The 14,832-nt window shown below is 38.7% G+C and overlaps 1 non-coding gene across 1 annotated transcript; it reads left to right on the forward strand.

Moving 5' to 3' along the window:
- The first annotated feature begins 7,156 nt into the window (after positions 1-7,156).
- Positions 7,157-7,262, forward strand: LOC141635769 (small nucleolar RNA R71). Its single transcript, XR_012540431.1, has one exon. It is a non-coding gene; the product is annotated as a small nucleolar RNA R71 (small nucleolar RNA).
- Positions 7,263-14,832: the final 7,570 nt, after the last annotated feature.

Consider the following 14,832-nt stretch of genomic DNA (forward strand, 5'->3'; position numbering starts at 1 on the left):
CTCTGACGGGTCCCTATGTTCAGTCTCGGCATCTGTTTCAGCATACGGTTTAAACAAACTTGCATAGGTACTTAAAACACATACTTTACACAATTGAACATTGAATATACATCTAGGTACACACTTTCACCAACAAATCCCAATTGGATACATAAATTCAGTTTATCGTAACTCAGACGATCTCTATAGCTGTAAAAAGTTTAACATAATAAACATAATCTACTCGACCAATTCGGATATCATGGCATGGCTCAAATGCTTCCTCATGTAATTACTTGATAACATGTGAAATATTCATATATGGTTATAGAAAGGCAACTTAAAACATGTCATCATCAACTTTCAACATTAGAAGCAAACAACTCAATTAGACTAGTTAGACAGTCTCTACAGCTGTAACGATTTTGACACATTCCTCAAGAGTTAACATCGCCACTACTAATTTAAGAGTTTAACTCTATTATATACATTCATATCCAACACAAAACCTTAGTCATAGGAAACGAATTTCAATTTGGGGCCTTCTTAAGACGGAGTTTTAAGGCAAATTTTAAGGTGAAAATTACCAAAATCCAACTTCTAACATAACATATGTAACATATAGTACTCAATTTCATCATCCAACAAATAGAAAACAATCAAAAATCAATTTTGATTTTGCAAACCCTAGCAAATTCGCCCACAATTTTGCAATTTCTACTCTATTTTTAGCACAATTAACATCAATAATCACAAAAGGGAAGCATATGAATCACATTACAACGATTACAAGCAATTTTTGTCCATATGAATCGAAATTTTCGAACTATTCTATCATTCTAATAGATTCAAAGTGATAAAACATGTAGATAGGGAAGAAATTCATACCTTGATTAGATGGGAAGTAAAAGAATTAAACAAGGAAAAACAACCCAAATCAATCACTACCGCCACAAGATTATGAGAGTTTTTGAGGAATTTTAGAGCTTAGGGTTCGAATAAAGGAGAAAGAATGAGAGGAATAAGAAGAAATAAGGGTTTTAAGAAACCCGTAAGAACCACTGTACTATAGCCTACTCGATCGAGTGCCTAGGGTACTCGATCGAGTGCCCTCTACTCGATCGAGTAGGTGCTATTTCGTCGAGTATATGCAGAAAATTTCTACATTCCAACATCATAGCTTCCTAACTAGATCGAGCGAGGTCTACTCGGTCTAGTAAGCATTCGCACTCGTTCAGATAGAGTTGAGTACTCGATCAGAAATACAAAATTAATTGAAGATTCCTGCAAAAACAATATCACGTGTCGATTCCAAACTAAGTTCGGAATTCGTCACTGGTTACCGTACCTACTTCTATATCATCATTATTATTTAAACATATAATACCAACTCATCAGATAAGATTCATATCAAATCACGGTACAACAAATTCACACAACACGGTTTACCTGCTACGGAGTCATTCGTATACACATTTACGTCACCATATCATACCTAGACTCGTCTCACCACATTGCTAGCAAACTTATGCTCACGTCAATATAAAACATATAATTAACGGTGGATATCCTCATGCCATCCAGGTATATTCTACATAAACAAATTAAAGCCTATCATGTTCCAATATCAACATAACAAATTATTCTACATAAACTGATCATCACGCAGCGGAAAGTTTCAACCATTAACAATGCATCCACGCATCACCGTTTGCTACTTCTCACATCGTAACTCAACACTTCTTTAACTATCATTACTATAGCTACGGTAGGACTTATAAACTCATATAGGTTCACCATTACTAATAACCTTAAGCAAACACCACATGATCACTTTTCACACATATCTATTAAATAACCCCTTTTTACGTTTCTCATACTCATCGCATAAGCTCACTAATTCTACCAAAGTTCACCACATACGATCCAATTCAACTATCATACCTATATCAACTTCATCAAAGACTCGACCACAGATAGCTCCAATGAAATCCATATTCACATTAAGCACATACTCACGGACTCCACATTCCCATACCCAGTGACTGGCTTAAGTACAATGGGGCCAAGATTTTGAAATGAGGGCGCCTACTCACCCAAAATCTAGCATCAGCTGGGGCTCCCATTACACATACACCAGGTTCATTTTATTAGACTCACTACGTTCATTAGGTTCATTTGTTACAGGTTCCAAAATCGTCGCTCTGATACCACTTTGTAACACCCCCATATTCTGAGGAGCCTTAACTAGGCTTTCCTTAGCATATAAGGGCGTTACCATCTAGGTTGCCCGAGGTAAGTAATCATCAAAAGTCGATAAAAGAACAATTATAGTTATACTACAATCGTGACAACCAACTTAACAAAATAAAGGTACAACTCATCGGCTACACTCTATTACTATCAGAACTCGTGAAGACTCATCCCTGCCCGGACTCCAGCTATCAACGACATCAACACCTGCTAAGACAGACTGCTCACCATAAGGGATCACGGCAGACACATAAACAAACAAGACAACCACACAAGGTCAGTAACTGGCCAAGACTCAACATAAACAGACAACAATTATCAATACATTACAAACACAACCAGTCACACGCAATCACACCCACTCCAATCAATCTTCATCACCGACTGTCCACTGGACCAGCCCTGCCAGTGGGGGACCGCAGCCGTACCCACCAAATCCCCGCTCATCATACCGAGCAATAACCCTGTCCCATTAATGTGTATATCCCCTCCCGTGGCGGGTTCCACGGAGGGCAAAACTAGGGCGTGAAGCCACTCCCGCAAGTGACTCCACTCAGCTGAGGACGTGCCTCGAGAACCAGAGACAAACAGTCACAGACAGCTGCAATACAACAACAACCAACAAACTGTATACACCAACCGACTACCGCATATACGCTGCCACACAACACAACCACACTACAAACACCAAGACACAATAACCGACACACTAAACCATCCACAGGAACTGAGTAGGCGAACCTACCTTTAAGCGACTGCAACGATTCCACGCTCATACATGCAAAACCCAGCAATCAAGCAACACCTATACACATAACACAACCATCTATCACTACCAAGCAAACCCTAACTGCAAGGACAAGGATACGGATGATGATGACGACATACCTACAAGAAGAAACCTGGCAAAGGACCGCTACCCGACTCAACCTATGCTCTCCTAAGGCACAAGGACCTTCAAAGGCTTCCATGGAGGTTATATGGTGAAGGGAAGGGAAAGAGGCGACCTAAGAATCTGAAGAAATGAGTTGGAAATGATTGCGGATATAACAAAACGCGATTATAAACCCTCGCTGAAAACACGATACTCGATCGAGTGGCCCACCTACTCGATCGAGTGTCCCCTACTCGATCGAGTATCAAAGCTAATCGATCGAGTAGCCTCTACTCTATGGAGTACCACCCCTAACTCACAACATAAGATCACTTTAGTACGTACTTCTAAGGACCATTACCACCCCCGAGGTCGGTTAACGCTGGTCAACAGGTCTCTAAAAGGGCGGCTATTACAACGACCTTTGTGAATACGGATTTTGCAAATTGTTTTACATTGAGTGGGAGAAATTTTAGGATATGAGAATCGGTTATCGCACACACACTTGTGAGGACAAGTGGGAGTTTGTTGGAGCTTGTGTCCTCCACAGTTAGTGTGATAACATATATAAATCTCTTATAGGTTCACAAGGGTATACTTAGTATTTTATCAGTTGATTACGTTTACTTAATAACGGTTGGCTTGCTAGAAGTTTGACGTTATTATCATACAGATGGCGGTGATCAACTGGTCCCTAAAAGTAACACCTAAAGGATGTGTGTGAGAGATGTGATTGTATGAAAATATAATCACATTGATGCCTAACAAAAAGGTTAGTCTATGTATTTGACTAAACAGTTAGTCAATGTGATGATGAGACGATTATTTAATACAATTAAATAATACCAGCTGAGACAAATTAATTGTTAAATTCATAAATTGAATATAAACTGTTATATTTAATTAATGTATATAATGTTAGCTCAAACGAATTAAGATGTTAATTCGTAATTAAACGTAACCAGTTATATTATTATAAATATGATATATTTATAGTTAAAGTATATATATATTATGCGAAATTGTCATAATAAAATGTTGACAGACCGGTATTAATAAATCGACTACAAACTGTTGTGTATAGACTTATTAATACATGTCGATATAAATTGACAATTAAGATAATTAATACACACTTATACATTTTGAAAACCAACCTAAAATAAGAAGATATTTTTCTCCTTATTCTTGTGGTTGGTGAAAACCGAAATAAGAGTAAAAAGAGGAAGAAAAAATCTTCCTCTAATCACTCCCATTTACACGGTTTGAAGGAGGCAAAAAGGTGAGATCATTATTCTCATTCTCTTGACCTAAAAAACACAAAAAAATTCATAACATTTTTGGGGATCTATTCTAGCAAGAACAAGGGCATTTCTCATAACATTTTGGGTGCAACAATTAGGAGAATATCGATTTCGATATTGTTCTTAGGCCATATTGCTAGTACCAAAGGTTGATTCATAATCTCTATACTTTTGTTTATGTAATTTCATTTATGACTTGTTTTTCATAATTATAATTTCGTTATAATCCGAATATTTATAGAGGAAGTATACCGATATTTCCCACAATAAATTCCCCAAACCTGCATAAAAACGCGCAAAAACATATCCCGACAATACCAAATCACAAAATACGCAGTCTATAGTCGATATTCGCTAAGCTAATTAAACTAAATTCTAACAGTTCTAAAAACGTAATAAAGAAATCCAGTGAAAATTTAAATTTTTACAAATTGTTACACGGGGCATTCCTCGCTTACTGCCCAAAACACTTCAGTAGCCCACAAGAGGCCTTCTGATTGGAGGAGGTCTATTCAGCATGTCGGACCGTCCTCTTCGATCTCCAAGAGTTTGAATTTGAACCAGTGGAAGGAGAGTAGTTCATGTCCACGTATGCACGAAATTTATTCTTCCCTTTGTCATTCCTATTAACATCGGCATCTCTATTCTGATTGAATTTAACCGCACTCTGACCGTCATTGACTCCAGCATCCACTCCATCTGTATCTGCAGCAAGGAAAACAGAAGAATGTTCCTCCTTTTCGCTCTCAGTCCGAGGCGGTAGGGTTACGATAGCAGCATAAAATTCAACATTCTCTGCTGGAGTGTCTATATCTGAATCGGTAGAGGATAGGGCATTGCAAGGTTGAGCTTGCATGGGAGCCCTACGAGATTTGGACTGACGAAAAATCAATTCTTCATCTCTTACCTAAAATGTAAGTGTCTTGCCCTCGACATCGATCACTGCACGAGCAGTGAATAAAAATGGTCTCCCTAAAATAATAGGGGTGTGAGTGTCCTCCGGGATGTCAAGAACTACAAAATATACCGGAATAAAAAATCTCCCGATCTTGACAGGTATGTCCTCTATAACTCCTAGTGGCCGTGATATGCTACGGTCGGCCATCTGAACGGTCATGTTAGTGCAATTAAATTTGGTGAGACCGAGTCTCCTAGCGAGAGACAAAGGTAAGATGCTCACGCTAGCACCTAGATCACATAGCCTATTATCAATCAAATAGGTTCCTATATGACACAGAATTGAGAAGCTACCCGGGTCTGACTGTTTAGGTGGCAACTTATTTTGAACTAAGGCAGTCCCTACTTCAGTTAAAGCTACCGTCTCATGATCATTTATATGCCTCTTATGCGGCAAGATTTCTTTCATGAATTTTAAGTAAGAGGGTACCTGAGTGAGCAACTCAGAGAATGGAACAATAACATGTAAACTTTTCAGGAGCTCGGCAAATTTCCCAAACTGTTGATTAGTTTTATTGTTCTGCAATCACCTTGGAAAGGGCACAGTGATCGGAATTTCATGCCCTTTATTCCTTTCATCCAATGTCTCAGCGGGTTCAATCTCTTTTTCACTCAATTGAGTCTTTTTAGCTCTCGATCGAGGCCTGTCCGGTGACTTTTCACTCGATCGAGCATTAGCAGCTTCTCGATCGAGTTCTTCAATATCAACAGTGTTCGACCGAGGCGCAAATCCACTCGATCGAACGATTTCTTCAGAATTTCCACTCGATCGAGTGGTTTCAACCTCTCGATCAGTTCCTTGAATATCCAGTTTACTCGATCGACCACCAGAACCATTCGATCGAGCATTTTCTTCAACATTTCTACTCGATCGACCACCATAAATCAGTCGATCGAGTATTTTCTTCGTGCTAGGCATATTTTCAGCATTAGACGCCTGTTCATCATCAATAATAGCACTCCTCGGGTCTGATATGTCCTCAATAGTTGACGATTTTGGTCCTTCATAAGAACGACCACTTCGCAGGTTAATCATATTTATCGTCTCGTGCAGATTTTTCTCACATTGAGATGAGAAATAACCCGGTTTCCTCATGGATTGGCTTGCGGCCAACTGAGCAACATGAGTTTCAAGTGACTTGATTGAAGCTTCCTTCTGTTGGTCACTCATTTGCAATTGCTTCCTCAATGATTGAATCATTGTCTTTAACTCAGTTAACTCACTTACCCCACTGGAAGATGAAGCTCCTTGATGCGGTGGAGGAAAAGAAGGAGGCTTTTGAAGCCTTGTTGAGCTTTATGAGGAGTAGGGTTAAGAACATTCTGACTTGTCCACCTCAAATTGGGATGGACTGCTCTTTGATTATTGTAGTAGGAAACTCCTCCTTGCCTATATTGCTGAAAAGCAAGGACTTGTTCTTTCTCTGTCAGACAGTCAACAGCAGTGTGACCGTCATTTCTCCCACATCTCTCACAAGTGACAGTTTCTTGTCTAGTCAACAAATGAACCGTTTATTGATCACCAGCTTGCTGCAACTCTAATCTATCAAAACGAGCATTCATTGCTTCCAATTGAGCCACAACAGCATTGTCGACCAAATGTACTGTCCGAATACCATCCCTCGGGTTCCCGTACTCAGCACAATAGGTCGCCATCTCCTCAATAATGCCCCATCCCTTATCATCATCAATGTTCTTTTGGAATCTCCCATTAGATGAGGCATTAAGTATAGCACGGTGGTCATCATACAACCCATTAAAGAATTAGTTGCACAAAAACCACTGATCAAATCCATGGTGAGGAAGAGACCTCACCAACTTCTTGAACCGACACCAAGCCTCATAGAAATTTTCATCAGGTGCTTGTTTGAAACTCGTAATCTTTCCTCTCAGCTGATTAGTACGTTGGGGAGGAATGTACCTTTTATAGAAGGCAAGAGCAAGAGTTTCCCAGTTGGTAATACCAGCTGCAGTGCAATCAAGATCGGTGAGCCACTCCCTGGCTCCGTCAGTCAACGAAAAAAGAAACAGGACTTCCTTTATCTTGTCTTGGGTCACTCCCTTAGTGGCGGGAATGGTAGAGCAGTAGTCAGCAAAGACCTCCATATGCTTTCGCGGATCTTCCCTCGCCACACCTCGATATAGGTTCCTTTCTACCAAATTTATATAAGACGGACGGATATCAAAAGTGTTACCATCCTCAGTTGAGAGCTTGAAGCCTTTGGGAATCGAGGCAGTTGTGGGCTCTGAGTGACTCGCTATGTTAGGCATCTTTACTGGCTTGATAGCAGAAATGAGATTGCCTTCTTCAAAAGACGGGTCTTCTGCGAAAAGAAAGTGTGTTAGCTCGGGTTCGAAAGTACTAAAGTCTTCCTTTCGAATCTTTCTTTGCAGACGGAGTCTATGCCGAAAAAAATCTCTCTGGCTCAGGATCAGCTGGGACTAATTCCGACCTATTTGACCTAGGCATACACAACACTGAAAGAAATAAGTGAGAACTGTCTCAAGGAATGAAAATTCCCTGAGACGGATAAAAATAAACGATACAGAAGGCAGATAGGGCTATTGTCTCCCCGGCAACGGCGCCAAAATTTGATACTGTCGTTTGTGTACCAAAAAAAACCTAAATATACTAACGAAAGCTAGTGATAAGTAGGGTCGATTCTCCACAGGGAGGCAAGATATCTGTCTAAAGGTCCGTCTATTTGAGTCACAATATGGGGGTTTTAATTTGGTTTTCTAAGCTACAAAAGATTTAAGGGAAGAGAAATAAACAAGAGCAATAAAAGCGAGAAAATTCGGTATAAGTGATCAGATAAAGAGAGTATGCCAGGATTTCGGTTCACCATGGTAGTCTATCGACTCAGTTGCAAATAGCTTAGACAATCTACTATGAGGAGGATAAGGGAAAGGTCCTTCTGGTCCACTTTCTATCCTAGATTTCCACTAACTTAACTTCCGTCCTCATTAGGGTAGTCTAGTGTTCATAGCAGGTCTATTTATTCCAATCTTCCGATCCTGGAGTAAAGTTAACCAGATTAATGTAATTTAGAGCGTGCACTCAACTAAATTGATGTTACAATTAAATTGCTATGGGGACAAATTCTCACATATAAATTATCTAGCCTATTCGCTACATCGTCACAATCCTACCATGGTTTCCCTAATCCTAACATAAAAGGAATTAGCTACTCATGTTATTAAGGGTTTAACCAATAATAATGATAAGAAGGCTAATTAGAGACATAATGGAACAATAACAAATAAATATGAACGAGGCTAGGGCAAGAGTAATAAAGGGACAATAAGAATTAAAGCAAACAAGTATTAAGATTAAGAAGAGTAGAATAATGATTACAATCGATATGAATCCGGCGTAGAGAACAGTCCAAAAGCAAAGGAAAAGGTTGAGAGATTAAGCAGTAAACTAATTAAGAGATTCAGAAGTTTTAAGCAGTAGAAAGTATGTGAAAGATGATTAATAACCTAATTACGACTTCCTTATATAGGGAAGCGTAATACTTAACAAAATAAAACATCACGGGCTTAGTAAACCCGCATAAGCTAATAAACCTCTCGATCGAGTAGATTCAGACCACTCGATCGGGATCTTCTCCAACATTTCCTCTCGATCGAGGAACTCCAATAATCACCATTTCGATCGAGCATATAGAATCACTCGATTGAATCCTCGTGTCAGCAAAACCACTCGATCGACCATTAGTTCTTCTCGATTGAGTGCTTTTCCACCAAGTCAGCCTCTAACTCGTCTTTGACAGCTCCCTTGACCTTCCTTCACGCACTCCAAGGCACGTCTCTTACTCCAATAACTCCCGTCTCCTCATAATGCATGCTAAATAGGACGAATAGGGTGCGGTTTCACTACTTCTAGGCTCATTTATGAAAATTAAACAAAACAAACCAAAGTAGCCATTATGGGGCATTTTGCAATACATAACGGTACAAAAAGCCATAGAAATACGTGCAATAAAAGACTAAAAAGCCTATATAAATTGCACATATCAATAAGGTGTTTTGTAGTGTATAATAGTGTAGGATGTATTTATGATAGTATTGTGTGGTTTGTATAGAATAAGACGGTTTCATGAAATAGAATCGGGTCGGATTCGAGTAGCTCATCAAGATATGATAATATGTAGGTTTATCCTACTCGGTTTCAATAATGTGTATGTATACTTGGGTGTCTTTTACATCATTTCCATATTGTGAGTCGTATTGCATCATATGATAAAGTTTGAGGATTGTGGTGAGTCTCTTGTGTGGTTGGAAATGCATTATAAGATGATATTGATTTATGAGGACTCAAAGAGTCGGGATAATTGAGTAATAGATGTCCATGTCATTTTGAAGAATGTATTTCATAATTAGTCTTACTTTGATGTGTGGTGTTGTATATTGCATTGTTGTTGTTTTTGTTGTTGTATATGTTGAGTATATGGTTGTTGTTGAGGAGACGTAAGACGGTTGGCAGACCGTCTTACGCTTGAGTTGCCTCTTAGTCCTTCCCACTCCAATAGGAATGTGCACATTAATGACTTGAGTAAGGAAGGACTCGTGTGGTTGTGGCACGACGTCTGGCAGGGGATCCGGTTGGCTTCCGGACACGGTACATTTGGGCGTGTCCAGGTACCTATTTGTGAGGTGTGGTGTCGTGGGTGTGTCCCTAGCACTGGTGGTTGTGGGTACGTATGGGGGTGTCCTGGTGGTATGGTTATTGTATAATCGTGTCTCGTTCATATCATTAGCATGCTGCATATTTATCTATCATGTTGTGTCTTATGTTTATTTATTGAAAGTGACGTGTTGTGTGTCTGTGTAAATTATCACCTATTTTTGGGGTGTCATTTGTCGATCCATATGATATTTTCGATCATATGGGGAGCAGGTTAAGTACAGGTTGGTTTGATGTCACGCGGAAGACGGGACATGCATCGAACTTGGAGTCGAGTAGCAAAGATAGATAACTTAGATGGTAGACAGCTTGTTATTTATTTAAGCTGTTTCTTAATTGCAACTCCGATTCACCGCCTCGGAAAACCGGAGATGGTAACATCCTCTCATTACCTTGGCCGGTAAAAAGGGGGTGTTACAAAGTGGTATCAGAGCCAGGTTTGGAACCTAAACCAATGAACCAAAATGAACCTAGGTGTGTCTAATAAAATGAACCCGACATGAGTACAATAGGAGATCGGTTCTGGATGAGTAGGCTCCCTCATATCAAAACTAGTGCCTATTGTCTCGGTTGGTCACTACATGGGTGGTTATAGGTATGGGTGAACGTTATGTGGAACGTTGCATGATTGCATGTGTGTGTGATTAGCGTTAAGTTTCTTGCATGATATAGTTGTTCAAATGATGTATGAATATGTACGGAAGTGGGATGCTTGGATTAATGTATGTAGCATATTTTGGGAATGATTAACATGTGTTAGTATGAGGATAATGATTCCGTTCTTTGGATTCATATTGCGTGTCAATTGAATGCGTGTTAATGTTATCAATAGTGTATGATTTGTAATGGATATTGGTAGAGTAGCTACTAGTTCTATGGTAGCGCATCAAAGGCGATAAGTATAATGACGTGTAATCTAACACGGGACGAGTCACCGATAGCCGGTGTACTCCCAAACTTCCTGTTTGTTGCAGGCATACCATATGTCAAACATAATACAAAATTGCAAGTCGTAAGGAGTCCCTCGAGTGAGTACGAGCCAGCACTCGACCGAGTGGACCATCCTACTCGACGGAGTTGGTCAATCCAGGGTCTGGAAAATTCTGGGATTGAGCACTCGACCGAGTAAAAATTCACTCGACCGAGTGGACTCGTACTCGACCGGGTGCCTACTTGAGCTGAAATTTTAGACGGGTTCAACCCCTTTTTCTCCTTTCATATCTTCTTCTTATCTCCTCTTCACCTCATAAATTCAACACCCAAAACTCTCAAAAATTATTTCCCAAACTCCATTTTCATCACATTGTTGTTAGATTAAAGGATTCTTACTCCATAACTCTTCATTAATCTTTCTTAATTAGCATGTAAGTGATTCATTCTTCCTCTAGTTTTCCCCAAATTGATTTTTTCTAGATCTACACTAAATTACTCAAGTTTTATGAATTGTTTGCATGTCCTTGTTTAATTCATGTTAGTAATTAGCATTTCACATCATTATTGTTACTAAAAATCAAATTTTTATGTTGAAATATTTTCCACCATTGAAGAACTCGAAAATGTAATATATTAGTGAGTCCTAATTTGATTCTCTTATGTTGTTGTTGGGTTTAGTTGGACAACAAAGGCCTAACCTTATTTGTTAATGTTGAATCTTGTGTTCTATGAGAAAATTTCGTCTTAAAAATTTCAAAATATAGGGTGTTCAAGCCCAAATTTTGTTTTACATATGTAAAACTTAGCTTAATTGTCTTATAAGACTACTATCTTTACTAGTAATGTGGTACATTGTCTCGAAAACAAGAATTTTATCTTCAAGGACGACTCAAATTTTCGAAATATATAGTGCACTTAACTAAGATTTGATTTGGTATCATAAACATGGTTTAATTAAGTCATTAAGCTATAGTCTTATAAGTGTTACTAAGAAATGGTTTAAGATAAAAAATTTCCTCTCATCTAAAAAGGAGTATATATTTTCGAAAACGGTAATACAAATGTTAAAACTGTGATTTTCATGTTCAACATGGTCTAAATGTTTCATGTTAGTGTTAAATTTGTCACCATGATGTCATGTGTAGTCTTACAATGAGAAAATTTCCGTCATAAGACCCTTAAAATTTCGAAAATAGGTAGTAAGTGTACCCGGATTTTGATTTTCATATTTAAACTCACACTTGAAGATTTTGCATTAACTCTCTCATTCTTGCTAGTAATGTGTTGCGTTGATTTGATATAGAAAATTTGCCCTAAGGTTTTTCATAATCCCGAAATATGGAAGCATACCAAATAGTTTTGACCCCTATGTTCATTCTTGAAGTAGTAGTACTAAGGTCAATAAAAAGCTTTCATCATTCTAATCATTTGGAATGTGACATAAATTCACCATAGACTTCATTTTCCCAGAAAAACTTATTTTATGTGAACATTATTTGGATGAAAAGTTAAGAATATCGTGTCAAACTTATTTTGTGTGTTGGTTATTAGCTTAAGTCATTAAGGGGGAAAACTTCTATTAATTTTAAGTTGTTTTGACTCTTACATTTCCTATCCAATATCTTGTTGCGTGATCTCCTTATGTAGCATGTAAACGAACACAAGAAACACCCTTGGAAGAAATTCCTGCCAAGAACCGGATGCACCACCCACCATGACGGCTCCGGGATACCCAGGGATACATTTTGAGAGCGAGGCCCACAAGAATACCTTCATTGCTTTGTCCGTTATGCGGATGGTAGCTACTAAATGCGTATCGAAGAGCACTTTGACCATATTAGGAATCGAGAATGAGGTACACGACATCTTTTGTGGGCTTGGTCTAGAAGGGTTATATAATATGAGAGAGATAAGTTACCGTAACTGATGAACAGGTCGTTGTCCACTCTCATACACATTTATACCCAACTACTAGCATAGCAAGCAAGTTGGGGTCGAACCCAAAGGACGGGGCTACTCAAATTGTTCAATCTAATTATAGCTGCACTAGTTTTGTCACAGTTGGTTGGGTTGATGATTCTAAACTAATAAAAGAAATGAAAGGTAAAGAAACAATAAAACAAGGGTATGAACAAATGATAAACAATACTAGGGAATCATGGGATCATAGGGGAATCATGGTAAGATCAAGCAAACAAGTTTTATAGATGCAAGAAATTATTATTGTTGGAATCGATTTCATGTATATCTTACGATTTATAGGGGAAATTTAGGTCCTGGACCCGAGTCGGTCAAGACTATACAACACCTACAAGTCGACTTGGTTTTCCCTACTCATGGTGATATAACATAAATGAGCCCTAGGAAGGTTTGGGTCCCGGAGCCGAGTCGGTCAAGACTGTACAACACCTACGATCGACTTAATTCTTCCTAATCAACTATATGCATGGTCTAACAAGCCTTGAGTTGGTTTATGTCTTACAAGTCTTTTTGAAAGGATAAGAGAAACATGCTAGGTTGTCAATCAAGCATTTCATCAAACATGACAAGTGCATAAGTTGGAAAACAATAAGCAAGCATTCATGTGAACTCATTAATCATAATGAACTCCCCTAATTCCCCACTAATCCCTAGTTAGGAAACTACTCACTCATTATCATGGAAAACATGTTAACAATGGCGTCAATCATCTTAACAAGTATAAACATGATAGAAGAGTAAAACAATAAGCAATAAAGTAAAGAGTAAAGGAATTATACCAATCTTAAGATGAACAAATGGAAAGGAAAGAATAATAGAAGAGAACTTGATTGATTGATGAAGAGTTGTCAATTCTCCAAATAATAACCCAATAATCTTCAATTACCCAATAAGAAATCTTCAATAATAATTAAGGAAAGATTACAGTCTAATTTGTGGAATGATTAAGATTAATCTATTCTAATCTACTCCTAATGAAAGCTTAATCTAAACTAAGGAAGCATTTCTTACACTAAGAGGACTTAATTCCCACTTAGAGGACTTATCCCCCCCCCCCTCTAAATACAAGAGGGGTATATATAGTAGTCCAAGGATTAGGTTAACTAAGGGCTTAAATGACGATTAAACCCCTTGAAAGAGGATTAGAGCCTTGCTAGTCCCAGAAGGAATCCCACGACCTGCTCTTGAGGCATGCTCGTGCTATGAGGGAATCCGCTCATCCTGGTCCTGGGACGCCCGACTTGGGCGTTCGGGTGCCCGACTTGAGCTCGAGACGCCTTGATCATGGGTCAGCTTAGCCTTCTCTTCTCGTGACTGCCTCAAGATCCGTGGGGATCATTGAGGGGTCGTGGGAGTTGCCTGTCATTGCCCATTTCTTTGCTTTATTGACTTGGGCCTTAGGTATTAGCTCCCTTTTTGGTGCATGATCGTTATATGTTATCAATTTAGCTCCGCTTCACTCCATTAGGGCATGATTAGTTCTCTTCTCCTATAAAGAACATCAAACCTCATAGAATATGCATAGAAGAAGGCTAAAGTCAAAAAACGACCCTAATACATACTAAAAGGCATAGGAACTAGGCTAGTTAGTGTTAGGTTCATAAAACCCTAATTAGACACATCTAATTAGTTTCTAAATTACTCACTAATTTAGAATAATAGTTCTAGTTACATGCAATATGTAAATAAATGAAATAAGGAGAAAAACGGTTTTACCCTTACAATTGGTGGACCGAATTTTTGGGCACAAGGTAGGACACCTTCCTAACCTTGTTCTTGAGCTCAATAACATTAGGATGATCCTCCAAAAACCAAAGTTCCATATTAGGAACTCTCCTCATAGTTGCACCCAAGACTAT

This window comes from Silene latifolia, chromosome Y, assembly GCF_048544455.1.
Source record: "Silene latifolia isolate original U9 population chromosome Y, ASM4854445v1, whole genome shotgun sequence".
In the NCBI taxonomy this organism is placed as follows: Eukaryota; Viridiplantae; Streptophyta; class Magnoliopsida; order Caryophyllales; family Caryophyllaceae; genus Silene; species Silene latifolia.